The sequence below is a fragment of the Rhinolophus ferrumequinum genome, chromosome 24 (assembly GCF_004115265.2).
Source record: "Rhinolophus ferrumequinum isolate MPI-CBG mRhiFer1 chromosome 24, mRhiFer1_v1.p, whole genome shotgun sequence".
Lineage (NCBI taxonomy): Eukaryota > Metazoa > Chordata > Mammalia > Chiroptera > Rhinolophidae > Rhinolophus > Rhinolophus ferrumequinum.
This window is the reverse complement of record NC_046307.1, coordinates 42070320-42084791: the sequence shown is the minus strand read 5'-3', so window position 1 is coordinate 42084791 and position 14472 is coordinate 42070320.

Sequence of the window (14472 nt, the reverse complement as noted above, 5' to 3'; positions counted from 1 at the left end):
AGATGACAGTATGGAGCCAGACGAGCCCCATTTGCCTCCTCCCCGTCCTGCACGTTATTAGCACGGCCTGAAAGGCCCTAGGCCCAAATGAATTTAGAGCAGGTATAAAAAATATATGAGGGTTTTACTAGAGCTAGAAATTACGACCCAAGGCCTCGGTCATCTGCTAGCTCCACGCACCTGCAGGCCAGGCTGCGAAGCACAGAGTCCATCTAGCTGGCCTCCGTGCACAGCCTGCAAGGGACTGAAGTTCAGGGCCCAGCCCCAGTCCCGGTCCCTATTAAAATGCAAATCCCTGCTGTGTGTCACCCATCAGCTCCCTCCCCAACCAGCTCAGCATTTTAGAAAGGATAAACACAAGGGCCTGTCTTATAGGCAAAATCACAGGGAGACCAGGAAGGAATAGGGGTGCGGGGAGGGGGGTTGTGGGCATCCTTGAGGGCGGCCAGGGGTGCAGAACCGAAAAGCCCGAGGAGCAATGACAAGTCTTTCCACCTGGAACGTACCCAGTGCTGGCTCCACGCTGTGGAGCAGAGAAGAGCAGAAAACTTAGATCTGCTTAATCTTTTATTCACTCAACCTCTGAGCACTTTCTGAGGGCTCGCATGGATGTCAGGTTTCACACTACCGACCCACCGTGTTTCCTCTCTTCGTGTGAAGCCTCGCGAGGGAAGGGGCCAGCCCTGGCCCCCAGCCGGGCCTTCCGGAAGGGAGCATCCGTCTGTCCCTGCCCAGTGGACAGGGACCCTCAGGCACTGACGGCTGTGTCAACAAGCCACTGCCCACGGTTTCCTGAAAGTTAAAAAAACAGCTGAAAACACTTCCCCCAGCTCAGCAGCCCTCCAGTACAGGGTGCTGTCTTTAGGAACTAAATAAATCCACACATTTCCAGTCTCCGAAACCCATCTTGTTGGATGAAGCTTCAAGGAAAGGACAGGTTTTGGCTTGGGGTCCTGATGCATCTCAGAGCATTTCCCCTGCAGCCCAGGACAGATGACACATCACAGACGTTGGTGCTGGGGACAGGGGCCGGGGGAGACAGGTCTCGCACACATGTTGTGGCAAAGGTGTGTATTTTTGCTTCAGGAAGCTGTTGTAAGGAGAAGAAAAACTCAAAGGATTAAACTTTGGTTTCCCCAGAAAGGTGGAAGACATTTCCCCCAGTGAATTACTGGGACACGGTTCTTCTCATCGCCTGAATTGTCCTTTCTTTTTCTAGTTTGGATTATTTTCAGTTATTTTTAAAACCACTTTTGAGCTATAACTCACATACAGTCAACCACACAAACATTAAGTGTACCGGTCGGTAAATGTTTACACATGTTCCCATCTGAGTAACCCTCAGTGAGATCAAGATATACACCATTTCCAGCTTCCAGAAGCTTCCCTCGTGCTCCATCCACCGCCGTCCACACCCTGCCCTCGGCCTCCTGCTCGGTTACTCCTACTCTGTCTTTATCACTCTAGAGGAGTTTTGCCTGTTTTCGAACTTTAGACAAACGTCATCACACACTAGTCGCCTTTTGTCATCGTTTGGCCTCGTTTGCGCAGTATTGGGGTCGCTGAGACTCGCCTGTATTGTATGGTATTGTAGCTCGTTCATTTTCACTGACATCAGTATTTCACTGTGTAGGGACAGGGCTAGGAGAGCAGTTTCCAGGCTCTCGGCCTCACGTGGAAAGGTGCTGGCTCAGGTAGTAGATGGCCATCCGCTGTAACCAGTTACCCATCGACTGTAACTAGTTGGCCGTTAGCCACTATTGTCTTGTATATAACTGCTGTGGTTACGTTAGCAAGCGTGGATTGCAGATTGTGGATGGTGCAGATTTTGTGGATCCTACTTCCTGTCTCTCACCTAACCGCTGGTGAAACTGAGCTGCAGGAAGACCCCTTGTTGGGGGCTGGTGGTTGTTTGCTGCTTGTGTCTCCACCAGCCGCCATTGAGAATAGAATATGGTGGTATGAATCCCTATCTGTAGCTCCGTTATTGTTCCTTTTCGGCCTCACCATACCCTGCGTTCACCTGTCAGGAGCTGAGCCCCTGCATTATACGCTGTGACTATTCTAGAATTTACTCCCCACTCCACTGTTGATGAATGAGAGTTTCCAGTTTGAGACTCTAATGATTACAACTACTATGAACATTCTTGTACGTATCCTGTCATGGACAGGCACCCATTTTTCTTGGATATCTCCTAGAGGATTCATTGGATCATGTGTGTGTGTGTGTGTGTGTGTGTGTGTGTGTGTGTGTGTGTGTTTAGCTTTAGTAGAAACTGCATGACTGCTTTCCAAGTACCAAGTACGGTTTTGCATCGCCAGAAGCAATGGCTGTGCCTTCTGCTCAGTCATCTGAAAGGAGGACGTCTGGACAGTGTCAGTAAGAAAACCACAGAGCTCGATGGGGTGGCCATCCCCAAGGGAACACCAGTGACGAGCACCATGTATGTTCTGCACAGTGGTCCGAGCACATACTGGCCAGAGCCTGAGGACTTCCATCCTGAAAGGTAAGCAGACGGGACACCCTGATTTCCTGCAAGTCCCATCACATGTGGCTGTGTCATCACAAAACTTTCTTATGACAAAGGAACATTTCCATATAGCGAAATGCCCAGGTCAGAAGTACACACTTGGATGTGCTGTGATAAACAAGGGCACCTGTGCAGCCACCACACCAGTCCACATATGGGGGACTGTCATCAGCCCAGGAAGCCCCCGTGGGCTCTGTCCTAGCCAGCTTGCACCCCACCAGGAGGAGCCCCTGGAACTATACATCAGCCGTGGTGGCTATTGAATTTCATGAAATGGAATCAGCCTGTATGTACTTTTTGGGTCGTATGTTTCTTTTTCTCACTGACCCACAGTACGCATGTACCACGGTTTGGTTCTCCATTCTCCCAGTGACAGACATTTGAGTTGTCTCCGTTTGGGGGCTAAAACCAATAACGCTGCTACCATTCTTGGGAACGCCTTTTGTGAGCATGTCTTCTTCTCTCTTGGGTAGGTACCTACACGTAGAAACAAGCTCCATAGCATCCTTTTAGAAGCCCTCAGAAGCGCCACTTCCCACCTAGTCCCACCCACGCTGTGCTGACGCCGTTGTAAAAAGATATTCCGAATGTTCACCCAGACGCAACCAAGCCACTCTTTCCAGCCGAGGAGTTTTATAATCTTCGTTTGCGCACTGTGCTCAGAATTTAATTAACTGTATTGAGGAAAGTGACATCAGGACCAGCTTATGGTGCCTATAACACTGGGGTTTATGGCCACATATTAAAACAAAGCCATAGGGAGACTGGCTCGGAGCCAGACAAATCAGCAGCAAGAAGGGTAAAGATGTGCTGAAAATAAAATTTAATTTTCCAGCTGCACTTATGAGCAAGTCATATTCCTGCTTCACTGTGGGGTCACAGCCCAACAAACGAGACCGGCTCAAGGACGGCTTCCGGTGCCCAGGCGAGCTGCGAACTGAGGCCGACTCAGCAGCCCCACGTTTGGACTGGATCAGCGACCAGAGCAGCCTCAATGAAGGGTGTTAAATCCGCGTCCTTTTTTGCATAAATCCTCATGGTCATAATCAAGAGAATCACCTGGAACCTATTTAACTAAATCGCTTTTCACAGCGGGTCAGGCATAGCAGGAATTCATTCTGTATTCACCTGGAGTAAGAAAGTCACCGCCCAAGCAGGCCTCGCCAGGCCCAGCCTTGTGTGGCCACTGCAAGTCCCACCCCGACCCCACTCCGGCCTGATGCCTGGACTCAGTGACCCCCTTCCGTTGGCTCTACAGTCCTGACCTGCCCCCATCTCATGCCTTGGCTGCTGTGCTCTGGCCGGCCTTCCCCACCTCCCGTGACCTGAAACACCACCATTCTTTATGTTCTGCCTGAGATGCCAAGTCCTCCACGTGACCCTCGCCGGCTCCCCCAGAGCACCTCACAGCCCCGTCTCCTGCTGCCCTCTGCCCTTGTTAGCACAGACGAGTCTTGCCCACCGTGCCCTTCTCAAGGGCAGCACCGATGTTTTATTCAAATCCATTCCCCATTGTAAGACTTCCTAGGGCTGTCGTAACAAAGTACCACCAACTGAGTGGCTTAAACAGCAGAAATATCGACTCACAGGTCTAGAGGCTGGAAGTTCGAGACCAAGATGTGCACTTGAAACTATAAAACATTTTTGAAAGAAATTAAAGACCTAAATACATGGAAAGAGACCCAGTAATGAAACAGAAGACAATGTTTTTAAGATACCAGTGCTCCACAAAGTGATCTATAGATTCAGCGCAGTCCCCATCAAAATCCCAAGTGATTTCTTTGAAGCAATTGATAAGCTGATCCTACAACTCAGGTGGAAATTCAAGGAACACAGAACAGCAAAAACAATGCTGAAAATAAAAGATGGAGAACTCACTTGTCCGGATTCCAAAGCAATGACACTCAGGAGCGTATGATATTGGCACAGGATGGACATAAAACTTAATGGGACAGAATCGAGAGTCCAGAAATAAATCCACACATCTATGTGCAGTTGATTTTTGACAAGGGTGCCAAGACCATTCAATGGGAGGGAGAAATAATCGCTTAAAAAAGAAATATATAGCCTCTTCAGTCAAAACCCTGCTAAATGGCATAGGAAAATGCAAGCAGTAAGACATTGGGTTAAAAAACAAAACAAAAAAAAAAACAAGATGCAGAATTGAAAGTGCAGTACGTGTTATACTGAAATAAGTAATTACAGAGATATACATGCACAGGAAAATACTGCAAGGAACAGTGCTTTACACAGTAGGCACTCAATAATATTGCAGAATATTTGGTCCTGAGAACAAAATACACACTCCAAAGTAGGAACGTTGTCATTTGGGGCGATATTTGTTTTCTCCATGACTTTGTGCATTTTCCAGATTTTCTACAATCAACATAAATGATCTTTATGAGCAGAAAACACGATGCTTTTTTATTTTAAATTTTAAAAGGCTGTTGAGATGGCAAGCAAAATAAAGACTGAAAACTCTGCATCACATTGAACAAGGAGGTGGAAACAAACAGATAAGAATCCAAAAGCAGAACAGAGTTGGGGGGCTGGTGGACAAGAAAACAAGCCCTTTTGCGTCTTTACCGTTTAGATTTATAACAAATGAATTTAGGATTCATTTTCAGTCTGTTGTGTCTGTGTGGAATAAAAACCAACACTATTAGCAACAACAAAAGCATTTCAATGGGTTATTTGGATTTTTTTTTTTTATTTCCAGTCCATAATTTTCTATCCCTTTCATCAGAACAGGTTGTCACTCCAGGCTCAAAACAGGTGGAAAATTGTAGTTGCTTTGCCAAAAGTCACAGAAACATTTCGGAGGCAAGCACGTCTGACGGCAGGCCTCTGGCCTTCGCGGGAGGCCCTCTTCTCCACCTGTGAGTCTGGCGGTGCAGAATCCTGGGTTGCTTCCCCACCCCGCCTTTGGCCACCAGCATAATCACGCAAATGACCATGGAGAGTGAGAGTTTTTAATAAGCCAGAAAACGGCCCACACAGAGAGTTGTTTCATTTTTAAATCTAGTCGGACCAGCGCTAGCCCCGCCTTTTGGTTATGTCACTTCACCCATTCACAGCCATGTTCTTACTGATATGGTCGCATGTATTTCTGCCACGGTGAGTACTATTCGCTGTTATTGTATCTCAAGTGTTTATTGTTCCATTGATCTTCTTTCCTCCTCCCCGCCCCCCCTTTTTTCTTGCATTAAGTGAATATTTTCAAACATAGCATTCTAATTTTTTTAAGTTATTTTCTTATTGGTTTTTCCTGGGTGCATGGAGTAGGGGCTACAGCGTCCCGCAAGAGCAGGGGTCTGTGTCTTTAAAATTGCCCCCAACTGCGCCTACATACAATGACCACATGGTGTCCGGAGGTGTGGAGCTCAGTCTGGACTGCCTGCTCCACCAAAGATTCTAGGACCTCAAACCTGGTCCGGAAGCAGCAAAGAGAACTTCAGACCTCAAGGGTCCAGAAGAGCCAGCAATGGGTGTCTCTGTTGTCACCCATCTGTGCCCCACCTGCAAAACCTAGGGTCAATTTCTAGAAGAAGCGAGGGTGAAGAGTGCCATGAAAATGCCTTTTGTATTCCCACCAGCCAAGCAGGACGGGGTCTCAGAGAAAAGAATGAAGTTGATTTAAAGACGTTGAAGACAGAGGACCTTTCTGGCATACCCCAGTGTGCACTGAGCGTCCCGTCCACCACACCCCCACCCCCAAACACGCCCCCACATGCACAATAATAAATAGTAAACAGAGACATTACCTTTGGCAGAAGGAAGAATTTTTAGCAAATATACGAGGCTGCCAAAGCCAGGAAGTCTTACTCAGCCAAATGATTGCAGCTGGGTTTTATTTCTAAGCGTCTTTTTAGTATTATGGTGTCACCTAAAATAAGTAGTGCTTCTTGCACGAGTGGTACAAGGTCCTAATTGGCCCTGGGGAAGGGATTTTTCATTCATTTCAGGAGGAAGGATGAGCAGATATGCAGTTACACTAATGGTTTCATTTTTTAAGACATTTTTTACTACATGTTGTTTATGTTCGTATTTTATTGGGCGCAGATTAACAATTGCTCCTCCCACGTAGGGAGCTGGGTTTGGGGCCGGGTAGGGGAGGGTACATTTCATTTACTGGTGGCTCTGAGCCTCCGCGATTGGTTTTCCTCTCCCCTGCTGAGGTCAATAACCAGCTTCAATGTGATTTCTGCTGAATCAGCTTGCTGTGATTTGTCTCGTCCTCCCTCCTGACGTTCATTATGTCTCCAAATGAGCGCTGGACTGAAATACGGAGCTGATGGCAATGGCAGAAAAATGTATTTCTCCTTATTCAATGGTCCTTCATTTTGACTTTCTGCCCCCGCCCCACCCTGCCGAGAGGTCTGTACTCAATAGCCACGGGCTCTGGCTCCTGTATCTGGGAGGGATGGGGAGACTTGCTGGTTCTTCCTTTTCAGACTCAGCATCCAGAGTTAGTGTAGGGATAAAAGGACTTACTCTCCTTCCCCACCCAGTGAAGTGCACTCTCGACCCCTTATTGTAAAGCAGCCCTCCCTCCTGGAAAACTGCGAAATTTCTCGCTTCTATCTATCTTCTGGGAATTTATATGGTTCATCTTGTGGTAAAATAACTCTGCCTCTAGGTGACCAAAAGTGAAAGCCAAGTTCAAACAAATAATTTCAAAAAAAAAACAAAAACCCTTATCTCAAAGAGAAACTAATTTTTTGTTCAATTTAGAATGTGAATAGATGCCAGGTGCCTTCACCTTACCAGAACGTCAGGCCTTCATTCCACGATGCTGTGAGCTCGTGGCCATATAAAAATGAAGACGTTCTAGCCGCTAGCCGGGCACAAGCTTTGTCCTCCATTAATGGTCATCAGTATAAAACGAAGGCCATTAGGTGAGTAAAAATGCTGATAGGGGGACTCAGGCCATGTGGGGAGGGAGGTGAGGTAGCCCGTCTGTTGTCTGTGGCTGTAGAGATAGAGTGGGCTGATGAAATCCACACGTGCCCAGCACAAGTGGTCAAGACACGTCCCTTCCCCCCTCTTACAATCCTGTCTCCATCTTTTGAGGCCCACTTTATAAAAACTGTTAGGTGGGAGCACCCCTCAGCTATCCCCCAAACCCTCAGCCCCATAGCGTCTTACCAACCTATCAGACCTTGGACTTCTGGCTCCAGAACTGTGAAAGCATAAATCCCTGTTGTTTAAGCCACATGGTTTGTGGCACTTCATGATGGCAGCCCTAACAAACTAGCACACCCAGAGAAGTAGTTTTTAATCAGATCCCTTCTCTCCCTGCTTAAAACTCACCATCACACTTCAGATGAAGTTCACCCTCATTACCAAGAAAGACAAGCCCTGGGTAGTCCAGTTGTTGCTGGCATCTACCCACTTTGTGCTTCTCCCTGAAACCCAACACACTTCAGACTCACAGGACAGCCTGCTTGTCCACAGACATGCCAGGTCTTTGCTACCTCTCGGCCTTTGCACAGCCATCCCTTTCACCTGGACTGTTCGTCCCCAAACCCTTTTGTCTTGTTGGTTTCGGTAAAAACATCACCTCCTCCGAGAGGCCTCTCTAAGGCAGAACACCCCAATACTCCAACCTGCTTCAGAGTCTTTTCCCAAGGAGCAATGCTGGTAGAGTGCAACGCACAGGATGTGACATCAGCTCTGAACACATTCCAGCTCGGCTCTGCTGCTTTATCAGGTATGCGATTGGCTGCAATTAAGAGAAAACTTGAATTTATTCAAGTTTTTTTTTTTAAAGAAGGGATTATTTTTCTCACAGAAATCTGGAGGTAGGCAGTTGCTGGCATTGATGCTTAAATAATGTCACCAGGGGCCCAGGTCATGTTAGCTCAGAGGTGCATTTTTTAATTTTTGCTCTTTTTTTTTTTTTTTTTTTTTTTGCCTCAGGGTCATAAGATGGTGCAGCAGCACCAGACATCACATCTGCTAACAAGGCCCTGAGAAGGGAGGAAGTATGAAAAGTCATCTCATTTTTGTTTTCACAAAAAAGCAAAAGGTTTCCCAGAGCACCATGTAGCGGCATCTCCTTAGGTTTCATGAGTCAACTGGACCGTGTGGCTTCCCCTTGCAGCAAGAGAGGCTGGAAATCAGGAAACAGCTTTGTCATGGTTGTCTTAGATAGACGGAGGTCAGCACTGGGGGCGGGGGGCACTGCCGCCTTACACTCGAGCTCTTTGCAGCAAGGAAGGGGGTGCTGAGTTCTCGGAACGACGCTAGCGACCCACCAGATTAACGGCTGAGTGACGTTGAGCGTGACACGTGAGTCCCGTTGGCCTCAGTTATTTATCTGTAAAGCAGAACAATGCTGGCTTCCTGGGAATGTTCTGAGTGAAGGCGTTCTGGAAGAAAACCAGGCCGCTTCTTCTATTTGCATACATTGTGAAATGCCTAGGATGAACCTGGCAATGGGTCACATGGTGGGAACACGGCAATGTTCACCGTTCTGGCTCTGAGACCAGCTCTGCTTCAACAGGAAAAAAAACCCCACAAAATGGAATGCTCTAGAGAAATCGCTGCGCTGCAAGTCACAAGCGTGGGGGACCGCCGAGGGGAGCAGCGTGTCTGTGTCTCACCGGCCTAGAGACGCCAGACGAGGCAGAGTTATGGCACTAACAGCATCTGCTCCTGGGTCGTTTATGACCTGTGGTTACAAGGCCCAGCAGGGACACACGTGCCACGGAGGGCTCTCCTTGCATTTACTCAGTGGTCCTTAGACATTCATTTCCTGGGAGTTCTGACTTCTTTGTAGGATCATTACCTCCTCAGAGGTTTATCTGGGCCCATTTCAGTGGCAGGGAAGCACCGATGTTAGCCCGTGGCAATATCCTCAAGGTTGTCCTGGGATGGCAGACAATAAGACACTGCTTCTGTCTCTAACCCACATGCATCCTCTCCGCCTTGTCTGATCTCCTTGTCGTTAATCAAGCTGATTTTCTGTCACCAGCCTAAATTGGTACTTGCTGCGGTCTCTTCGCCCTGCAGAGAAATTCCTTTCACCCGCAGATCCCAAGACCAAGTCCTTGGTTCCTTCTCAGCAGAATAAAGTGACTTGTTAAACTGTTGCCTTTCAGAATGAACATGGCTACATGAGAACATTTTTCTACGTCTCCTCCTAGAAATCAAGCATAAGGAACAAGGAGAATTTAAAACCACATAAACTCCATTTTCAGGGAAACCAGAAAATAGATCTAGTCCACAGACTTCAAAGTACGTGTACAGACTGACAAACAGCCAGGCAGGAGCAGAACTGTACGGGAGGAAAGGAAGTGACAACACAAGAGGAAACCAGGGTGGCTGAAGGAGGCGCCAGTTCAAATGCCCATCCTAAAGAGGGGGGTTCACCCTGAAACACAACAGATGCACCACCAATGAGTGTGGAAACTGAGGCAAGAGGCTGCTGGGAGAAGCACTCTTAAAACTGCTTTGGTTCAGAGAAGCAGAGGGGGCAGGGCTGCAGAGAATGGAGCCGCATTTAGAAGTAGTCTGACTGGGAAGAGAAGGGCATTAGACTCTGGGCAGATTCCCCAAACCTCAGGTCCAGGCCCTGCCTGTAGTGGTCTAGTCGGTGAAGTGTGAAAACACATGTCGGGAGCCCTTGCTGCTTTTCCATGGTCCTGTCCAGAGAGCAGAATGCTCTGTGAATTCTGTAAAATAGGAAAGGGAGAAATATTAGAGGTGGGTGACAGTGCAATATGTTTACTGGGGAGGTTGTTGCAGAAAAAATATTTTGCTTTTCTGCACAGTTGGCACTTTCTGGGCAAATTTTTCTGAGACTTGAGATCCTGGGTTAAAAACAAGCTTTGGAAGTTAATTGGTAACTGTGTAAAGAGTGAAATAACTCCAGAGAAATTCACCTAATTGGGTTGGGTGAGGGGGAGGTGAGGGAGGAGACCCAGCTCCTAGAGACTCTGGGGCTTCCCTGGCCCCTGGAGAGGTTGATTTTCATACCAAAGGCCTGCAGTGGGGACTCAGGCTCAGTCATTTCCACGAGCCCCTCACAGGCCCCTAAGCCTGTGATACTATTCTAGGTTTTTGTTATGGCCACGTCTCATTTCTGGGGGCAAATTTATATTAAGGACATGAAATATGGGATATTGGTCAAGGATATAGAAACCAATAGTTTACATAAGAGAGAAGCTATCTTTTTAACATAATAGTTCAGTGGTTCTCAATCCTGGCTGTTGGGTGGGAGTAACTCCATACTCCATGATGTCACCCAGGACCCAGGTTCCTTCCATTTTGTTGCTCCCTCATCCCCTACGTTCCTGTCCACATCTAACACAGTGGAAGCAGCTTCGCTATGTCTGCACTCCAGCCCGTGGAAAAGAAGGAAAAAGGGCAGAATTCTAAAACAAGGGGTTTGCCTTTAGACAAGAAGTTGTACACTTCCTTTCTGCTCACATCCCATTGGTCCCTAGTAGTCAAATAACCACGTCAAGCTGAAAGGGAGGCTGGGAGATGTAGTCTCCAGTGGGTGGCCATGTGTCTGGCTGAAACTCCATTAACATGGAAAAAGAAAAGAACTTGGGAATACACCCAGCAATCTGCTGAGTGAACCCTTGGAAGGACGTTCTTGATGGACGGCAGGAAGAAATGCGTCAACTTAGACTGGCTGATAAGTGCCAGTTTCTTGCTTCTACATGTCCCAGGCAGCTGGATGAGGACCCATAGCCTGGACTCCAGTTTCACTGGTCTTGAAATCGGAGCCAGTAGGCAGAGGAAAAGAGACCTCCTAAGTCTATTCTGCCACAGCAGAGCAGCTGTGTCATCTCCTCCCTTGCAGCTGCTCAGGCTAACACACTGGAGACATTCCTGATGCTTCTCTTTCTCTTCCATTTCATTGTCAAACCATCAGGAATTTTGTAGCCTCCACCTTGAAAGTATGAACCCAGAATCTGAGTGCTCCCCATCACCTCCTCTGCTTCCGTATGCTGGATTATTGCAGGGTCCTCCAACTGGTCTCTCTCTCAGTCCTTTCCTCGTTTTCATTCACATGTTCTCATTCATTCCATTCCAGCCTCCTTGTTGTCCTTCTAATACCCCAGGGCCTCTGCACAGACTGTTTCACCTCCATGGAACACACTTCCCCTGACAGCTATATGGCTTAATGTCTCTCCTCTTTCAAATGTTTGCTAAAAGTTCACCTTCTCAGTAAGTTCTCTCTTGACCACTCATTCAAAGTACCAACACCTCCCCCAAATATTCCCGATCTTTCTTATTCTGCTCTATTTTTTCCCAGAGCCCTTACCACCTTCTGTCATGCTGTGCCCTTTATTTACACACTGTGTTTGTTTATTGTCTGCCTCTCCCTGCTAGAATGTATACTCTAGGCCAGCAGGAATTTTTATTTCCTTTGTTTCTTAAAGTATCACCCAGAAAAGTGCCTGACTTGGAGTAGGCATTCAATAAATATTTGTTGAATAAATTAGTGAAATTTAAAAAAAAAGTGTTGGCTATTTCTTTCATAATAGAGTGCGTTTGTTGAGATCACAAAATAAATGAAATCGTGTGATCATCAAAACATATTGTCTATGGTGCAGCATATTGAAATATAAAGACATTCAGCTCTGTTCAAATGGATGTCATTTTTTTCATATTATCTGCTGCATTTAGCAGCCTTCCCATGGTGTAGAATGAAGTTGGTCACTTACCCTGGGGAACAGCAGCTTTTCTTTCTCGTCTGGACCAAGAGAGTAACTATCAAAGGGCACACTGAGAATATTTGAAACGCTGCTGCATGCACACCCAAGGATAGGCAAGGTTATGCTGCTGTAACAAACAACCCCAAGATTTCAGTGGCTTAAAACAGGAAGGCTTTGTTTCCCACTCACGTGCAGTCCCTGGTGGAACTCAGTGACTGTCCAGCAACTGCCGTCCATGTGCCAGCTCATTCGGGCACCTCTGTCCTGAATACGCCACCATGGCCACTTTGGCAGTTGAAGAGAACACTGCAGCATCTTCTACAGGCAAGTGACATGTTTCACTTGTGCTTAATTTCATTGGCTGAAGCCAGTCACATGACCTCAAAGGTATATGGGCCCAAAAGGAGGGGAACTGGAAATACTGGCAAACAGCATCATATAAACCTCCATGAGGGAAGCTGAGTATCTTTCGTATATTTTTTTAATTCTTTGTTCATATCTTTTGTCAGCTTTTCTAATCAACAGTTGCTTTTTTTTCTTATTAATTTGAAAGAACTCCTTATACCATCAGAGTCAATCCTTTGCTTCTGATATAAATTGCCAACATGTTGTTGCAATTTGTCTTTTGACTTTTGATTAGTTTATGGTGTTTTATGCCACTCAGAGTTTAACGTTTTTAAAAGCCTTCTTATTGTAAAATCAAACATGGGTGCAGAAAAACACACAAAGAGGTGTACAGCTTAATGAGTGGTTGCAAGGCAACCACCCAGGTAGGCAACACCCATGTCAAAGTCAAGGAGCCTCCTCAAACCCTGCCGTCTGTCTTTTCCGATGGCAGGTTCCTCTCTCTCCACAAAGTGACACGTCACCTCCTTGCTTTTCTCAATAAATTCATCACCCAGTGTGCACTCCTAGCACACTATAGTTCAGTCTTGCCCACTTTTTAAAAACTGTGCTATGTGTTTAAATCTCATTTAATCTCAAGATATCCCTTCCATCGTTTTTTTCCTTGCAATTTGTGGAAAAATCTGGAGTATTTTTGGTCGATGGCATCCCCCCCAGGCCGTTCAGCGTGACCCTCTGGTCTCCGTATTTTCTACAGATTGGCAACTGGACCCAGAGGCTGGCTCACCATTTGCTCCCTTTAGCAAGGTGGTGTCTCTTGTCTGCCTGCACGTGCGAGAATGTCCAGGGCACTGTTAACAGTAGTGCAAGCAGGTACCAAGGCGATGCCACTGAGTATAGTGAAAATACTTCTCGGGGATTTCCATTAAGAATGATACTGGATTTTGAGCTGGGACAGATATATTTTATCAGAATTCCTGGTGGACGAGGGAGTAGCCATCGATTCCTATTTCCTTGAGTGCTTTTTTATTAAAATTAGAATGGATATTGAAATCTTTCAAATGCCTTTTTAGCACGAAATGGAGATGATCTTTTCCTTTCCCTTTGAATTATGTTATTTTCTTAGATTTCCTCAGATTGAACTGTTCTTATATTCCTCACATAATTACCTACTGGGTCATGATGTACTGGAAAATGTCACTGGATTTGTTCACTAATTTGATATTTCATTTAGAATTTTTGCATCTACATTCATGAGTGAGGATGGCTTAGAGCTTATTGTCGTGGTTACGATTGTCAGTAGCAGTGGTGTCATGTCTAACACCACTGCAGTCTTTTGGGTATGAACACCAGGGTTATGCTCGTTTCATAAAAAGAACTTGAAGCATTTCCTTCTTTTCTGGCCCCAGCTGCTTGCCTGGAGGAGACCTTCTAGTGGTGGCCCAAACCAGGACTCCTAGAAGGACGTTTCCTTAGTTTTTTCACGTTGAAAGCATTTTTGTGGCCGTTACACTATAAGGATCTTTGGCTGGATATAAAATCATGGCTCACTTCATCTTCCCATGAGAATATTGGAGGGATTTCTAATCTTTCTTGCTTGCTTTAAATGTTGCTGTGAAAATGTCTGAAACCTGCTTGAATGTTTTTCTTCGAAGTGTCTTCCTTTTCTTGCGTGGCCGCCCATCTGCTGTAACCGTGGAGGGAGGGGGAACCTCGTGGGTGGGGGACCTGTGGACACGGCCTGGGAACTTAAAATTTCAAACTGGTGGCTTCTCTTTTCTCAGTGGCGAAGGGTACAAGGTCGTTTTCTTACAATGAGGATGGGAGCTGGGACGGGGTGTGGGTCTGGGGTTGGAGAAGAGATTCGAGATAACCATGGGCTAATGGACAGCGGAGCTGAGGAGGGGAACCAAGAGCGT